Source organism: Tachypleus tridentatus, chromosome 6, assembly GCF_004210375.1.
Source record: "Tachypleus tridentatus isolate NWPU-2018 chromosome 6, ASM421037v1, whole genome shotgun sequence".
Lineage (NCBI taxonomy): Eukaryota > Metazoa > Arthropoda > Merostomata > Xiphosura > Limulidae > Tachypleus > Tachypleus tridentatus.
In genome coordinates, this window is record NC_134830.1 from 56,029,554 (window position 1) to 56,045,319 (window position 15,766).

The 15,766-nt window shown below is 32.2% G+C and overlaps 2 long non-coding RNA genes across 4 annotated transcripts; one reads left to right on the top strand and one right to left on the bottom strand.

Annotated features, from left to right (window-relative positions):
- Window positions 1–4,091: 4,091 nt before the first annotated feature.
- On the bottom strand, window positions 4,092–11,858 carry LOC143252566 (uncharacterized). Of its 3 annotated transcripts, XR_013029044.1 has the most exons (6): window positions 11,089–11,858; window positions 10,018–10,091; window positions 8,676–8,773; window positions 7,336–7,533; window positions 6,100–6,219; window positions 4,092–5,016 (listed from the first exon to the last, which is right to left on the bottom strand). It is a non-coding gene; the product is annotated as an uncharacterized LOC143252566 (long non-coding RNA). The 3 variants fall into 3 exon arrangements; XR_013029045.1 differs by lacking the exon at window positions 7,336–7,533 and having other exon boundaries at window positions 11,089–11,855; XR_013029043.1 differs by lacking the exons at window positions 6,100–6,219; window positions 7,336–7,533 and having other exon boundaries at window positions 4,410–5,016; window positions 11,089–11,846.
- LOC143252567 (uncharacterized) lies at window positions 11,737–13,540 on the top strand. The gene is made up of 2 exons (XR_013029046.1): window positions 11,737–11,873; window positions 12,077–13,540. It is a non-coding gene; the product is annotated as an uncharacterized LOC143252567 (long non-coding RNA).
- The last annotated feature ends 2,226 nt before the right edge of the window (window positions 13,541–15,766 follow it).

A 15,766-nucleotide genomic window follows, 5' to 3' on the forward strand; every position in this document is an offset into this window, starting at 1 on the left:
TGCGAATTAAATGTATCAATAATTATTTAAACACTAACAAATCATTATTATATAAACCTTTAATGCAGTATTACCTAAATTTATAGGGAAATCTTAAGTTAGATGGGATAGTTTTTAAATGTCATATTCAACCTTAATAGACGAAAGATATACCACAGTTTTACAAAGAATTATTGTTCGATTGGTCTGATATAGGTAAACCTGCACCAAACATGCTCGCCCTTTCAGCTGGGGCGTTATAATGTTACGATCAATCCCACTGTTCGTTGGTAAAAGAGTAGCCCAAGAGTTGGCAGTGAGTGATGATGACTAGTTGCCTTCTCCTTCAAGTGTGTTGTTTCCCACGTGTTTTTACTTCGTGGACTTACTATATATGAAGTCTCCAAGTGCACTGTTTTCCACATGCTCTTTGGTTCATGGACTTACTGTAAATGAAGTCTCTCAGTGTATTGTTTTTCCCCGTGTTCTTTAGTTTTTGGACTTACTACATATGATAAATTCTGATAGTCAGGTCCACAGAGTCTCTATATTTGAACTGGTAACTCAATCAAAACCTTTATTACATGTATATGATCTTTTTTTTTTATAGATAAGAATTAAATAAATATTTCTTTACTTCATATAAATAACTTATTTTAATGTCAATAAAACATTTATTGTATCAACAACCTGTCTTTACTCCATTATTTTGAAAACCGGATGTTTTAGATAATACTCGGTCTTCCATATTTGGATTCGTCTGTTTTTGTACATAAAATGTATAAAACGTACACATCAAGAACACAAAAACGATGGGTCTTCGTTCATATATACAGGTGAGAAGATTAAGACCCTACGTCTCAAACTTGTTACTGATATTGTATCAGGTAAGGGTGGACACGGATTTTACTGTGTTTGTTTATGTATTATAGTTCATCGACAGGCATTCATTAACGCTTTAGGAAGCAATTTATGGACCATAATCTCTTATGCTAAGTCTTTTTTTTATGAAGAAATAGTGCAGGCGTATTAAAACTTTATTCTTTAATATCGGAGTCATGACAGGTCAGAGACCAAAGCCAATTTTTTTATGATAAACTTACGATATTTATAATAACATTTCATCGTGTTCTTACCCTGAACTAACATATTGGCTACAATGATAATTGAAATTATATTAGAATTTTAAACATAATAATAAGCCGTAGATATCATGTGGAAGTTATAACACGGAATTCTACCATTAGAATATTAAATATAACGATGACTGTGTCCCTGGTGTCTTAACGCGGAACTCTACAAGCATATGTTTTTTAAGTGTTAACAAGTACGTAGACAAAGGACATATTGAAGTAAATTATAGATTTGATGTACACGTGCTATTGAACGTAATATCGACGTTAATTGAAAAAGGTACTGTGTGAATTATTGTTGTAACATAATTATTTGTGAAATAATGAAAACGCTTTGGTTCACAAGGACTAAAATCTTTTAAAAATTCAAGTGTGAACATTCTCAGATTTTGAATCCCTCAAAGTTTTTTATTCGTTTAATTGTCAAATGTCATGTCGTAAGATATCCACGCGAAAATGAGATGAAGTGATTCAGCCTCAGAAGTTATTTGGATCAAATTAACATTTGATAACATAATTGGTATTAATGTGTGTACAGTACTGTTCAGTTTGAAGTTGGGCTCAAAGCTATACAAGGGGTTATCTGTGCTATGCCCACCACAAGTATCGAAACCCGATTACTATCGTTGTTAAATCCGCAGACATACCTCTGTGTCACTGTAGGTCAATGATATTTAAATCTATACATTGTTCTGATTGAGTTATTATCAATTTTTAGTTGATTTTATTTGTATAGTTTTATTTGTGGTTTATATTAATAAGCAAGAGGGAATCTTCAATAGCCTTGCCACTTCAAAGCATTTAGAGAAGATTACATTAAATTAACATATGACACATTTTGTTATTTTAAATAGCGGTGAGTGTTGATGACTAGCTCCATTCCATCTTATCTTAAGGATGGCTAGCACAGATATTCCTCATGTATATTTGCACGAAATTCAAAATAAACAAACAAAAACCGTGAGAAAACGTGACGTTTATTCTGTGCATTGTTATTTCTCATTCACCTGTATATGTATACTTACTGTATGAGCCCAGTTTTTTTTGTTTTTTTTATAGGGATTCCTTTAGGTTAGGCAATAAGATGGTAATTCTGTTACATGAAGATTTCAATACAGGTAATACATAAGTGGTCAAAGTGTTAAAAAGTCTAATAAATTTATAAACAGTTTGTGGTTCAAAAGGGAATGAATACATTTGTTGTATTTCGTGTTGTTGACATGTGAAAGGTCAGAGTCAATGTAATATATTATCTTTTTAGATGTTTGATACAAGCTTAATATCATAAAGTAACCAAAGCAATAAATCTGTTACTATGTTTACAAAACTACATAACTCTTATCAATTTTTACAAAAATTACATAACTCTTATCAAGTTTATAAAACTACATAACTCTTATCAAATTAATAAAGCTGCATAACTCTTATCAAGTTTATACAGCTACATAAACCTTATGGTCTTATTATAATGTAGCTCAAATTTCAGAAATTAGCACACCAGTTATCACTAGTCATAAGTGGATGATATGTTTATAAATAGATAGTATTTTTACAGCTGAGCAATAAACAAAACAGTTGAATTTTACACAACAGTGATATGTTTCCAATTTAATCAAGAAAACAAACTTAAAAAATGTATGAATTTCTTTAATGAAAATCTCACGGGTGTCACAACAGAGAAACGAGGCACTTTCATTGATAACTGTGTCTGTAAAGAAATACTTCAAATAAAATATACACTTTGGTGATAGCTCATTCTTAAACTAAAATCTAAATAAAATCATTTTTCTCATGGATGGTGAACATTGTTGAATGTCAAGTAGAAATAAATTATCAGACAATTCCAGAAAAAGCCACAGACCAGATAGCCAGGAACTATCAGTTATGCCTATCTGGAGAGCTGATATTTCTGTAGTGTATATAAACCTACATGATTTTTGCCTTTTCCATGAATTATTGTTACTTGAAACAAATATGTTATTTGTCAAGATAAAACTGTTTGCTTATTTTAGAAAGAAATACACTAAATATTTTTTTATTTATCAGCCATAACTTTTGTAGATGTAGAACATTTCAACAATGAGAAGGAAATATATTAGTAAGTAATTATCAAAATATGAGCAAATAAAAGTTGTATTGTATTGTGGGGAAAAGAATTAATCCGGCGTGGTGAACTCGAACCACTGACCTATGGATAAAAGATCTCACCTATAGTACACTGCTCTTCCACCTGAGATATCATGGGATATATATACCTTCTTTCTCATTTTAAAAATTGTATTTATTAAAATGTTTTTGCTAATTATTTTATAAATTATTTTTCTGTTATTTCTTTTTAGTTTAGCATTTCATATATAATAAATCTTAAAACATTCTCTGTCTCTATATCTCTGTATCATTAAGTTACTGTAGTGTAAGTCTTACACGTATAAATAAACTACCATTCTCTGTATCATTAAGATACTGTAGTGCAAGTCTTACACGCATAAATATACTACCATTCTCTGTCTCTATATCTCTGTATCATTAAGTTACTGTAGTGTAAGTTTTTCATGTATAAATATACTACCATTCTCTGTCTCTATATCATTAAGTTATTGTAGTGTAAGCCTTACACACATAAATATACTACCATTCACAAAATTCACACCAACAACAGCTTTGCCTCAGTAACAGTGACACCCATACTGATGTCTCAGAAGTCATACCAACACTTGTAGAGGTGACGTGACTGAAAGTGGAGATAGTTTTACTATCTGGCATTTTGTTTGTAAACATAATGACTTTCTGTAACATTTATTGTATATAGGAAAGATCTGTGTTTACAGCTTTGACTGATGACTTAGACGAACCATTGCTACAAGGTAAAATGTTAATAATTTGGAACGTCTCTGACAAACCCATATTCCATCCTTCCAGCAATGACTACAGACAAAGATACATATTCATTAATCTTGTTCACAGAGACACAGTTGTGGATATTCCAGATACGGATAATCTAGATATTTTCAGTTACCTAGGGTTCAGTGCCTCATATTGAAGGCATAAAATGTTCAGATGTCTTGTAACAGGGTAGTTGTTCTGTGACAGACTCGTTAGTTTTGGTAATGTAGTCGAAGGTAAACAACTGGTACAAAAACTATTAAATGGACCCAGATGTGTTCTATATAATCACCTTTACTTACTTAGCAGTATTTCATGTGTGATGACGGTTGATATCTTTCTTTACCTAAAGAGAATCAACTTGTTTGTTAGGTTGTTTAATAACGTTTACCACATCTATTAGTGTTAGACCTGGATTGTTTGAAGTTGGTTTTGAATTGTCATGCAAAGCTACACAAAGACTATCTAAGATGGTTGGAGAAGGATTCAAACCCACAGCTCACAGGCTACGAGTTGAACTTGCAATATGTAAGACCATAAAACAGTTTTGAGACTAAAAGACGTATATTTTACAAAATATCAGGATGAATCAGAATATATATTTGTTTGACATCAACGTTCCTTTTATTCATTTCTTTCACTTTTGTCAACAAATATAATCACAAAAAATGTTCACTGTGGTAAACAAAATAATAATTTGATCTAAACAAGGGTGTTGTTTCTTCCTAATTTATAACAACATACTTACGTGGTAGAGAAAATGAATATTATTTTCAAAATCTATGAAACTGAATTATAGGAAATTATGCACCCAATATACTACCGCTCTTGGAGAAACCTAACAAACACAATTTGTTAATTTTTTTGTCATAGAATAATGCCAGTCTTCGTAACAAACATATTAAAACATGTATATTGGAATATTTGGTTTTTGAGCTATTAATGATTTTAACTGTATATCTGGTTATCACTGTAATGGGTTGTAGAGTTTTCATTGGTCTGCTACTTCCATGAACGGATGCTGTGTGAAAAATAAAAAAACATTTGTTGAACAAAAATGCTTGTTGTACATCACATACATTTTGTTACATTAGTCTCTGTATACAGTACTGTGTAAAAATGTTAGGACAAAAGAATATTTTGTCATTATTTCCATTTTATGGGCTAACTCTTCCATGTCATTACTGATTGTAAATTTAAACACCATGGTAATGACTCACTGAGCCAGAGTGAGAACACTTATTTTTTTTAGAACTCCCTATACTTGTACCATGGACATGTCATAAGGGTTATGTTTGAATGAGCATAGTGATCAAATATAGGGCTTGAAATAAGTGTCATGGTATTACATGCAATGTCTTAACTGTGTAGAAAGAAGTTAGCATATTGTGCCAGTATATGCTAGAAGGAATTAGTTCAATAGCAATCCATACATCAATCTTGATAAGAACAATAATAACAGATGTATGATGTTATCTTGTCATTCTACAGCCCAAGAAGAGGAGCGAATTGTCAGTAGATCAGAGAGTTTGTATAAAAGATTTATGTGATGCTAGTTGGACTCTCAATCAAATTTATATGTAGTGGTCCCAGAAGGCTGATTGCCACTGGTCTCAAGCATAACATAAACAACCATGTACCAAATGATAGAAAAGTGTGCAGATCTTCAGTATCAAAAAGACTTGATGATAATGTAACATTAGATCATATAGCAGTTAAAAACCTTTACTTCGTTCTCCAAATATTGTCAAAAAATTGGACTGCTGATAATTGGAAAGAAGTGACATGGCTGGATGAGTTAAAGTTTGAAATAGTTGGTTCAAAGTGTACATTGTACATCCAGCAGAAGAAAGGCAAAAGATACTTAAATACATAGCACCTGTGATAAAACATGGTAGAGACAGTGTGATGGTTTGGGGGTGTTTCTTCTTCTGAAGTGACAGGACAGTTTGCAAAATATGTGGAATAATGGACCAATGCAGGTACCACCAGATATTGATCCATCATGGTGGACCAAGTGCTTTGCTAATTACTGATAATGAATTCTACTATCAAGAAGATAATGACCCCAAACAATCATCCAACCTATCCAGAAATTACATACCTGTGAGATAAGCTGCTGGGATTATTCAAATGATACAGTGGTTCCCACAGAGTCCTGATTTCAACCCAGTTGAGCAGATCTAGAACTTGATAGATATAAAACTTCACCTTTCAACAATGCCTGAAAGATATTTAATGGTTATTAAAGGAAAAGGGGGACAAAGAAAATATTCACTGTTTGCTGAACTCTCACTAAATTCCTCTTGCACTAAATGTGAATAATAATAAAATATTGATGTTTTACCTTCAACTGTTCTTTGAAAGTAGCCTGACTTTTGACTTTGTCCTAACACTTTTGTACTACAGTACTGTAAATGGGAATGGATGGATCTAAATATAACTAAACATTTTTGCAGAGTAAAAGCTGATATCGTATGGAATTATGAACAGTACAAAATAAATAAATACGTCACTATGAGATGGTGCCATAGTAAGTAGAAGTTTTCACACCATAAGATGAACAGCTACATATGACAATTAATTCTTACATTTAATTATACTACTTTTTTGGTGTAACTTATTGGGATAATAGGTTCAAGTCAAACCAAAATAGTCTAGTAAAATAACAGTAATTTATGTCACACCTTTAAGAGTTCAGAGGCAGTGTATTGTTTATTTACATCCACTTCTAGACACTTGTCCAGGAAGTCTTGAAATACTAGAGATAGGTTATTTTTATTCTCAGTGTTTGATTTCCCATTTGTTGATATTAAATCAAATACCTGAAAAAGAGTGTGACTTGACGAGTAAATCAATAACCTAACTTAACAGTGCATACAAATCTTTGGATAATCCTTCCTCATAATGTCTAAATATCACTAAAGGTATACCTTTATAATAGTTAAATACCAAGGGTGAATCATCAATGTGTTAATGTTTATTTATAGAGGGTTAACAAAATGGTAGTGATACTATTGCAGAAAATACTAGTTTAAGAATTTTAAAGATAATAATATAAGATGTACATTGCACTACATTCAATAATTAACTGTTTGTTACTGTATACAGTCTTGTCAAATGTTCATTGTTGCTTTCATCTTTCCACTATTCATCATTATCTTCAATACATCTTCATGTTTGAATAACATGAAAAGTCTTGTTTTTGTCTTTATTATAGTTATTTCCTGTAGTTGCTGAAAGATATTCTCGACAAAGCAGACAATTGTGTTTTAAAGCACAAATGTGTAGCTTTTAAGAATTTGAGTATTGGCTGTAATTACTGGTTACCAACATTTACCATGTAAGTATTTTCCTGATGATAAGGAGGTTGACCATTGGCCATTTCAAATGGCTGTTATACCAAGGGATCAAATGTCAACCTCATGTCCATACTCTATCCCTCTTACTAATTCTGGAACCATCCAGCGACGAGTTCCAACTAATGATTTTATCTTATTTTGTTCTGGGGAGAGCTGAGCATTTGTTCCAAAATCAGCTATGTGATGGAAAGAACCAAAAATAAAGTTACCATGTGAGAGAAAGAGAAAACAGAAATAAGTTGTAAATAACTGCTAGTCAGCTTCATAAAATTAACTCTAATTTAGATTTCTTCTGCTCCTGTTGAAAATTTTGACTATAAAATAGAAATATATAATCATCCAAATGCACAAATAAAACTTGTCAACATACAAAAAGTTGATAGAAATCTGCTATTTATATATGTATGTGTGTGTTTCTCGCTTTGTTCCACAACAAACAGTTTTTATTGAAGTATTATTTTGAAGTTGCTGGTCTTAAAAAATGTGAAATCCAAGTAAATATACAATTTATTTTAAAATTTCCAAATACCTAAATCCAACACTTATAAATACAGTCTGAAAGTGAAATTATTTCCTTTTTGCAATCGATTTGCCACAGATTTCCTTTTCTTTCTTCACATGCATCGTACATTTATAACCCTTTAGGTATTAAATCAGAAAATAATTTGTGATAATTTCTTGCAACAAAGTGGGATAGTAGTTAATTTGACACAGATTGTACTGTTGTTGGTACATATACATAAAATCTGCCTTTTATGTCAAGTTATAATCCTATTAATTAACAGCACAATAAGTAGCTGTGTAACATAGTTAGATTTATTTCATTATATGTTGTAAGTTTACAGAAAAAAATCGAATTAAGATTTTAAAATATTCAGTGCTTTATACAGCCAGAAAAAGTGTATTTTTGGTTGGGAATTCTTTCTCAATAATATTTTTAAAATTAGATATTGAAGTGAAAACAAAGAAATAAAGAACCATAGTGTAAAGTAATACTATGAAATATAACAGCAACTATTTATATTAATAAAATAAAAACATAGATGTATTCTCTTAGAAATCATTGAAGATATATCAAATTCTAAAATGTACTGAACGTGAGAACTGGAAACATTCGTACTTAGGTGTACGTATTTTATGTTGCTAAGTAAGTTTTCATATAATCAAGTAGCCCACTGATATCATGTGATTTTTCTACATCTTCATAACATATATGTATATATTGTCAAGTAATCTACACAGAGAAAACTCTTAGAAACAACCTAAAATACTTAGAAATGTTCGTGTTCACTGAGGCATTATATGTCTAAACACTTACCTAGTTTTATGGTCCAATCCTTCCCAAGTAAAATGTTGTCACTTTTAATATCTGTGAACTATGTTGTTGAGATGAAGAAATTCTATTGCCTGGAGAATCTAAATGAAATAAGAATTTATTTCAAAGTTAACTGTTTTAAGACAGAAGTGTAATTTTAATTCAGTGTGCTTGTTGTATTCAATATTTTATATATGTATGTATATATTGTGATTGTTGGAGACAACAACACAAAAATTAATTAGAACAAAAAATATCAGTTTTTTTTTACATTAATAACTACCAGAAGTACTTTCATCATATTATTACGCTGATATATTAGTTGTTTTACCATCTGTTGCCAATAGGTAAAGGTTCTTACTAACACTAACATCCAACAAAAAGCTGGCCATGAGTAAAGTGTGGGCTATGTTGGTTGACACCCACAAACTTGAGTGGCTACCCCTGGGCAATTTCAAACTTAAGTCATTTCTAAATTAAGGTATTTTCTGTTATGTCACCAAAGCTTTTAATGAAAAATAAAGTTCTTTAATCAGTGGAGGCTCTAAATTAATAAATCAACAAATATTTTCCAATTTTGTTATTTATATATTTCATTTTTCAAGTTTCTTTCCTTTTGGACCTATGATGGTCACACATACACAAAGATACATGCCATTTTATTATTATAGATAAACAATGTTTAGCATAATATTGCTTGCACAACATCCACAGTAGATTTTTCATGTTTCCATCTAATCTTGAAAGACTAGACTGTTGCCTGCAGTAGTTTTAAATGTGTGTTCTTCATAACTTTAATTAGTTTTGCGATTTTGGATAAAATCAATTCAATAATTGTAAATTTTTAACCCACTTTCATGCTGAACTACTTTGTAAGTTTATACAGTATGCATTTCATTTGAACTATCATTTCTTTCTTAATGTTACTCTATTTTCAAATTAATAGCTTGTATGATAGAAGATTTAAAATGTGCTATGCATTTAATATCACAGGTATAAGTTTCTTGCAATATTTAGTAAAGTTAAAAATTTCCCAATAGTAAATTAATAATAATTTTTGTTCCCTTGTTGAAGATGTGCTCCATATAATGCACTGGAAGTGAAACTTTCTCTTACTCTAGAAAGAACTCCAGAGAGTTTACACTAGATGGAACTTCATTATTACTCTCGGAAATGTTATTTAAAATATCATCTCTCGAGAAATGAAAGTCTATGGAAGCAAATATCCAGACTTTTGACAATGAACTACAATGACTATTAACATACTTTTAAATAAATTACAATCATGATTTCTCTATTACAAAAAACTTCTTAATAGTTACTAACAACAATCAATATAACATACTTCTTTACAAACTGCTGCTATTTCATTTTCATAAAGACTGGTTTGGGCAAGAACATCAGTCATACAGCCATCTGCTAAATATTCCATTATTACTTAAACAAACAAAGTTTAAAATTTCTCTTACATTTTATTTTTAATAAAATTATACCTTAAATGAGACAAAATAATTTATTATTCATCTTTTAAGATTCGGTCAGTAATCATATATCTAATAAAAACAAAAAAGTTTTTCAAACAATTGTTCATGAAGTAGGAATTGAAGTAACAGTTCTTTAACATTATTTAAGTGTGAGATTTTTATTGTTTAGAAAGATCTGTGTTTGAGAAAAAATATACAAACTCAAAAGTGTTAAGCAAGTGTGAATTAGCAAAGACAACTTTTCTACATTTTTGTTACTTCTTTAATTTTTAACTTTTACTTTTCTACCTCATAAGATGTTTTACATTTTTTGAAATATGCTCTTTCAGAACTAAAGCTGCAATCTGATTCTCAACATTTATAAAAGATTAAATTGGATTGTACTTTGTGTAAGAAACTGAAAATTTAATATTTAGTGTATTACACACAAAACAATGTTTACAGTTTTGTAAATAATACTTTGAGAGTATTGTATAAGCTGCTAACAATTTAACAAACTCAACCTTTCCTGAAGAAAATAATTTCAACAACCATGTATATAACACTGTGTGTGTGGAACATACAAGGAAGATAAATAAAGTATGGTAAAAACTAAACAGTGCTGGTAAGAGAGAATATACTGGTTGAAGCTAAGAATGGAAATATATGAAGTTATTTCAAAGTTATTTGTATATGGAATGAATCAAAAGTCATTGTGTCAGAAACAAATGTGGCTACAACCTCCCACACTAAAACTATCACTTATTATTTATAACTACAATTTATAAAAAGCAGACCCGTGAGAGTGATATGTAAAAATATTCATAAACTTGTAGGGTTGCTTGAAATTTACCACTGAATTATATAAAGACAATACATTAACCTACATTGTATAACAGGTAAGATTAAAAATACAAAAGAATTAACTAATATGTAACACTAACAACACTTACCCATAGTTCATCACCATCAATATAGCTATCCAAATAGTTTATTACGTTTTGATGTTTATATTTCTGCATTATTAAAACTTTGGTGATGATAAGTTCTTTTCTACATTGCTTGGTTACATTAATCTTTTTAATAGCAACTTCCAACCCAGTTTCATTTGATATGGCTATATAGACAGTTCCTGAACCACTAAAACAATAAAAGAAAGTACACTATGTAACCAATTTTTTACTTTTTCATGTTCCTGGGCAGAAAGTGTTATTTCCCAATTGCTTATGCCTAAAGTATCTATTTTTCTCTTCAAACTTTGCTTTTGTGACCTGGGTAAAGAAATTTTCAAATTTATCCATTTTCTAGAACATTCCAGGTAGATTCAGTGCTGAGAAGCTGGCAGATAATTTTCTCGAGCTTACAATAATTTTCAAGAACTTTTTAGAATGATGGAGAACATTAGAAAATTTTCAAGAACCTCTTACATTTTCCAGAACTTTCCATAGTGATATACGTACATAGGTTCAACACTTCAGTTTAGTTCGAGCCGCCTAAGTGAACACATAGACCTATCTGATTTTATCAGAGATGGCATCAAGAAGCTGCAAGCATTCTCCAGACGCATTCTGCTATGTATGTGGCCAATTTATCAAGAGAAGAGCGAAAAAGTACTCTGTGACAGCATCTACTAAAATGTGTGAAGCCAACAAGGCATATTTCAGCATGCCTGTCGGGGATCAGATCAAACCCTGGGCACCTCGTTTTATCTGCTAGCACTGCAAAAAAACTCTAGAAGGTAAGAAGGACAATTTTTGCTTGCTAGAATAGTATGATTTTATATTATACAAATTTTAGACCTTTTAAAATATAAATATCTTTTTTATTTATTTTTAATTTCCAATAGTATACATATAAAATATTTTGCATGAACCTTTTACACATTAGTTGTAGATAAAATAAATTTATTCTTCATAATAATTTTATTTTGTTCTTTTGTAGGATGGTATAGAGGGGAAAAGAGAGCCATGAAGTTCGCTATTCCAAGAATTTGGTGTGAACCCACTGACCACTCAAGCAATTGCTACTTCTGCATGGTGGACCCTTCCAAACGTTGGGCTGGCAAGAATGCATCTGCTATCATGTATCCGAGCCTGCCATCATCCATCGCCCCAGAGCCACTCTGCCAGAGAGAAAGCAGCCATCCTCAGAAAAGAGCAGCAAACCAGAAGAGGAGGTCGACGTTGAAGATCCAGATTACAATTTCAGAGATGCAGCTGGTGAGAGAAACCAATAGTACCCCAACCTCAATGACTTGACCAGAGATCTTGGTCTGACGGAGTCGAATGCCGAGATTATATTTGGGGGCTGATACGTGAAAATGATTTATTTACATTACAGTCGCAAATCTCGAAAAAACTCACTTCTAAACATTTTTGTATAACTTTAGTATAAACACATGTAGATCTTAATTCATATGTTGTTTTATTCGGACCTTATATAAAAAAAATGTGAAAATTTGCCCGTTTTTATATAGAGAATAGGTTAATTTCTAAATTTCATTATCCTGGTCACAAAAACAAGATTTGAAGGGAATAATGGCCATTTTCTGTACTTTTACAACATAAGAAATTAAGTTTGTTTGTTTTGGAATTTCGCACAAAATTACTCGAGGGCTATCTGTGCTAGCCGTCCTTAATTTAGCAGTGTAAGACTAGAGGGAAGGCAGCTAGTCATCACCACTCACCGCCAACTCTTGGGCTACTCTTTTACCAACGAATAGTGGGATTGACCGTCACATTATAACGCCCAAACGGCTGGGAGGGCGAGCATGTTTTGCGCGACGAGGGCGCGAACTCGCGACCCTTTGGATTACGAGTCGCACGCCTTACGCGCTCGGCCATGCCAGGCCCAAAGCAATTAAGAAATAACACATACTATCCTGGAACAAAATTTGTGCTACATAGTAGCATCATTAGAATTTGTAATGTGTTAGTACGTGAACATATTACCACATGCTACTGATAAAATTATTGCACCTTTTAAAAAGTAATGAATTATCATATGTTTCTAGTCTTATATTTTTGTAAGGTGATAAAACTGTATACTTGTAAATTTATTATACAGCAGTTAGAAAATTGTGGACAATTAGTTTTTTAATTATACAAATTCTACTCTAAAATACTGATAAAAAATAAATGGTACATAATATTCACACAAGTAAGCATCATTCCTTTCATAACACATTAATAACGTTTTGTAAGTGTGTGTAGCTGTTATATTCACAATGTCCTGTTTTGAATCTTTAATACAACAGTTCCGCTAAGATTATATGCAGAAATTAATCCATTTTAGTAAATGTATGCTTTTAAGCCTTACAATATTGATAACACTATGGATTATTTTGATCTATAAGCCTTGTAACCATTACTGTGATCACACATTAAAAGTTCCTTGGAAATAATGTATTTCTACACTGTTATTTTATTCTTCATAATTTATCAAATCTCACCTTTAAATCAAAATGTACAATTATTTAGTTACAAATTTTTGACACTTTCTGAATTATACAACTGTTTTTGCTGGGAATGAAACAATTATTCTTGAATATAAACTTTTGTCGATATAAGATCTTTATGGGTGATGTGAATCAAATTACCAACTCTACTTTTTTCATTCCTTGGTAGGTCAGAAAAAGACAAGATGTTTCTAGTATTCAACATTTCTATATTTTGTGATTTAAATTGTATTTTCAATACATCAGGAATACCATTTTACACACTGGTTTAATCTGCATATTTATTTTCCATATGCACCAAATATTGTATAATGTTATGAAAGCTATAATTTTCTGTACTGAAAATGTATTTCCGATAAGTACTTATCTCCTTTTATTCATTCAGTTCTGCCCTCTATATGTAAAACGTATTTTCACGCATGTCACAAGCCTCCCTCCACTGCAAATTTCTCATTAAAATTATCATGCGACAACCTTCCACCAGTGAAAGTGCTAGGTATTATCGTTACGTTTAAGTCTTTTTCTGTTCAATTCTACCAGATGTCACTTTGAGTTCTACTTGGAAGCCATCATGTTTTATTGCAGAGGAAAGGTAGGAAGAATGGAATGAAATAAGAACCTATCGGAAATATATTTCAGTTTAGGAAAATTACGACTTCTGACACAGTATATTACAGTCTATCACATAAACAGCTAGAACTCTTGAAGAAGAAAGGTCCATCTTTCGAAAGTGCTCGGGTTATAAGGGTTTCTATTTCAGTTTTATCAAGACTTCTTGGACCTACTTCTTTTTAGCACATCATGAATAGCTAGAATTTCACATTGAACAGGTGTAGGAACCAGTGTGAGAGAAGAAAAGAAGCATCCTTCAGAATCATCCAAAGATCTTACCCGGAGACAAGAGTCAAATTCGAAGTACTGATGTAGGAGACAGTACCACGTCTGAACCAGGTATACTCTCCTGGTTCTATTTAAGAAAGGTGTGGTAGGTACGAGCTGTAAATCAGAGGAGCACATCCAAGTGGGTGTAGAGTGGCTGGAGTGTGACACATCGCACTAAGCAAGCCAACTATATCCAAAACTCATGTAGCTGGGAGCTAACATACATGCTGTGGAAGGATGATCATCATACTGTCTTCACCTCAAGTTCAAAAGATTGAGAGAATCTCAAACCATCCCCGACTTCAGAACAGGGCACATTTTAAGAATGTAAAGTGTTATATCAATCTGGGAACCCAACATCCAGCCTTCATAAAATGTCTACCACAGAGAAATAAACTCTCTCAAGAGTAAAACTGACCAGAACCAACTCAGGTGCAGTAAGATCCTCGGAATAAGATACATCGATTAAGAGCAGAAGGGAAAGAACTGTAACATTCCTAAGTACCTCCACTATGACCCACGACACAGATGGAGTATATAATTGTGGGAGGAAGATCGACATCTGTAATACACGTGTGAGGACTTATGTTGATTGGTTTTACTCTAAATCCAAAACTCAAACATTGGCAACTGACATGGAGATGTGGGTAGGATGACGGATTCCACTTTAAGAGATCAACTGAAATTTAACGTCTGTTAAACATCTTTGGTTTTTGTATGCCTTAATGTAGAGGTTATCATGCCTTCTACACCAGCAGAACACCACCACCCTACTCTGCAGTGAATGATATTTCCACAGGGAATTTTTAAATCATTAAAAAGTATGCCTCTACAGTCCACCAACCCATCAGCTTGGAACTGGAATGTAGTAAGGACTCTAAACCTCCATTAGAAAAAAAAAGGGAGGCGCATAAAACACAGTGGAGAGTTTAAAGGAACAACAACACCTGAAACAGTGCAATGGATGACCACAAAAACTCTGTTTTTAAAAGTAGGCCATAATGATTTACTCAATACAAGGCATGGTAGGGATGGACAGCTATTCAATTGTTCTTCAGCCATATAGTCCATGAATGGTATTGTCAGAGACGAGTGTATTTGTAAAGAAATTCCATTGTGAGGAAAACCTTCATGTTATCTTTTCAATGGTATGGTGGCCCAGCATGGCCAGTTGGTTGAGGCACTCGACTCGTACTCCGAAGGTCGCAGGTTCGAATCTCTGTCACACCAAACATGCTCGCCCTTTTAGCCGAGGGGGCCTTCCCTCTAGTCTTACACTGCTAAATTAGGGA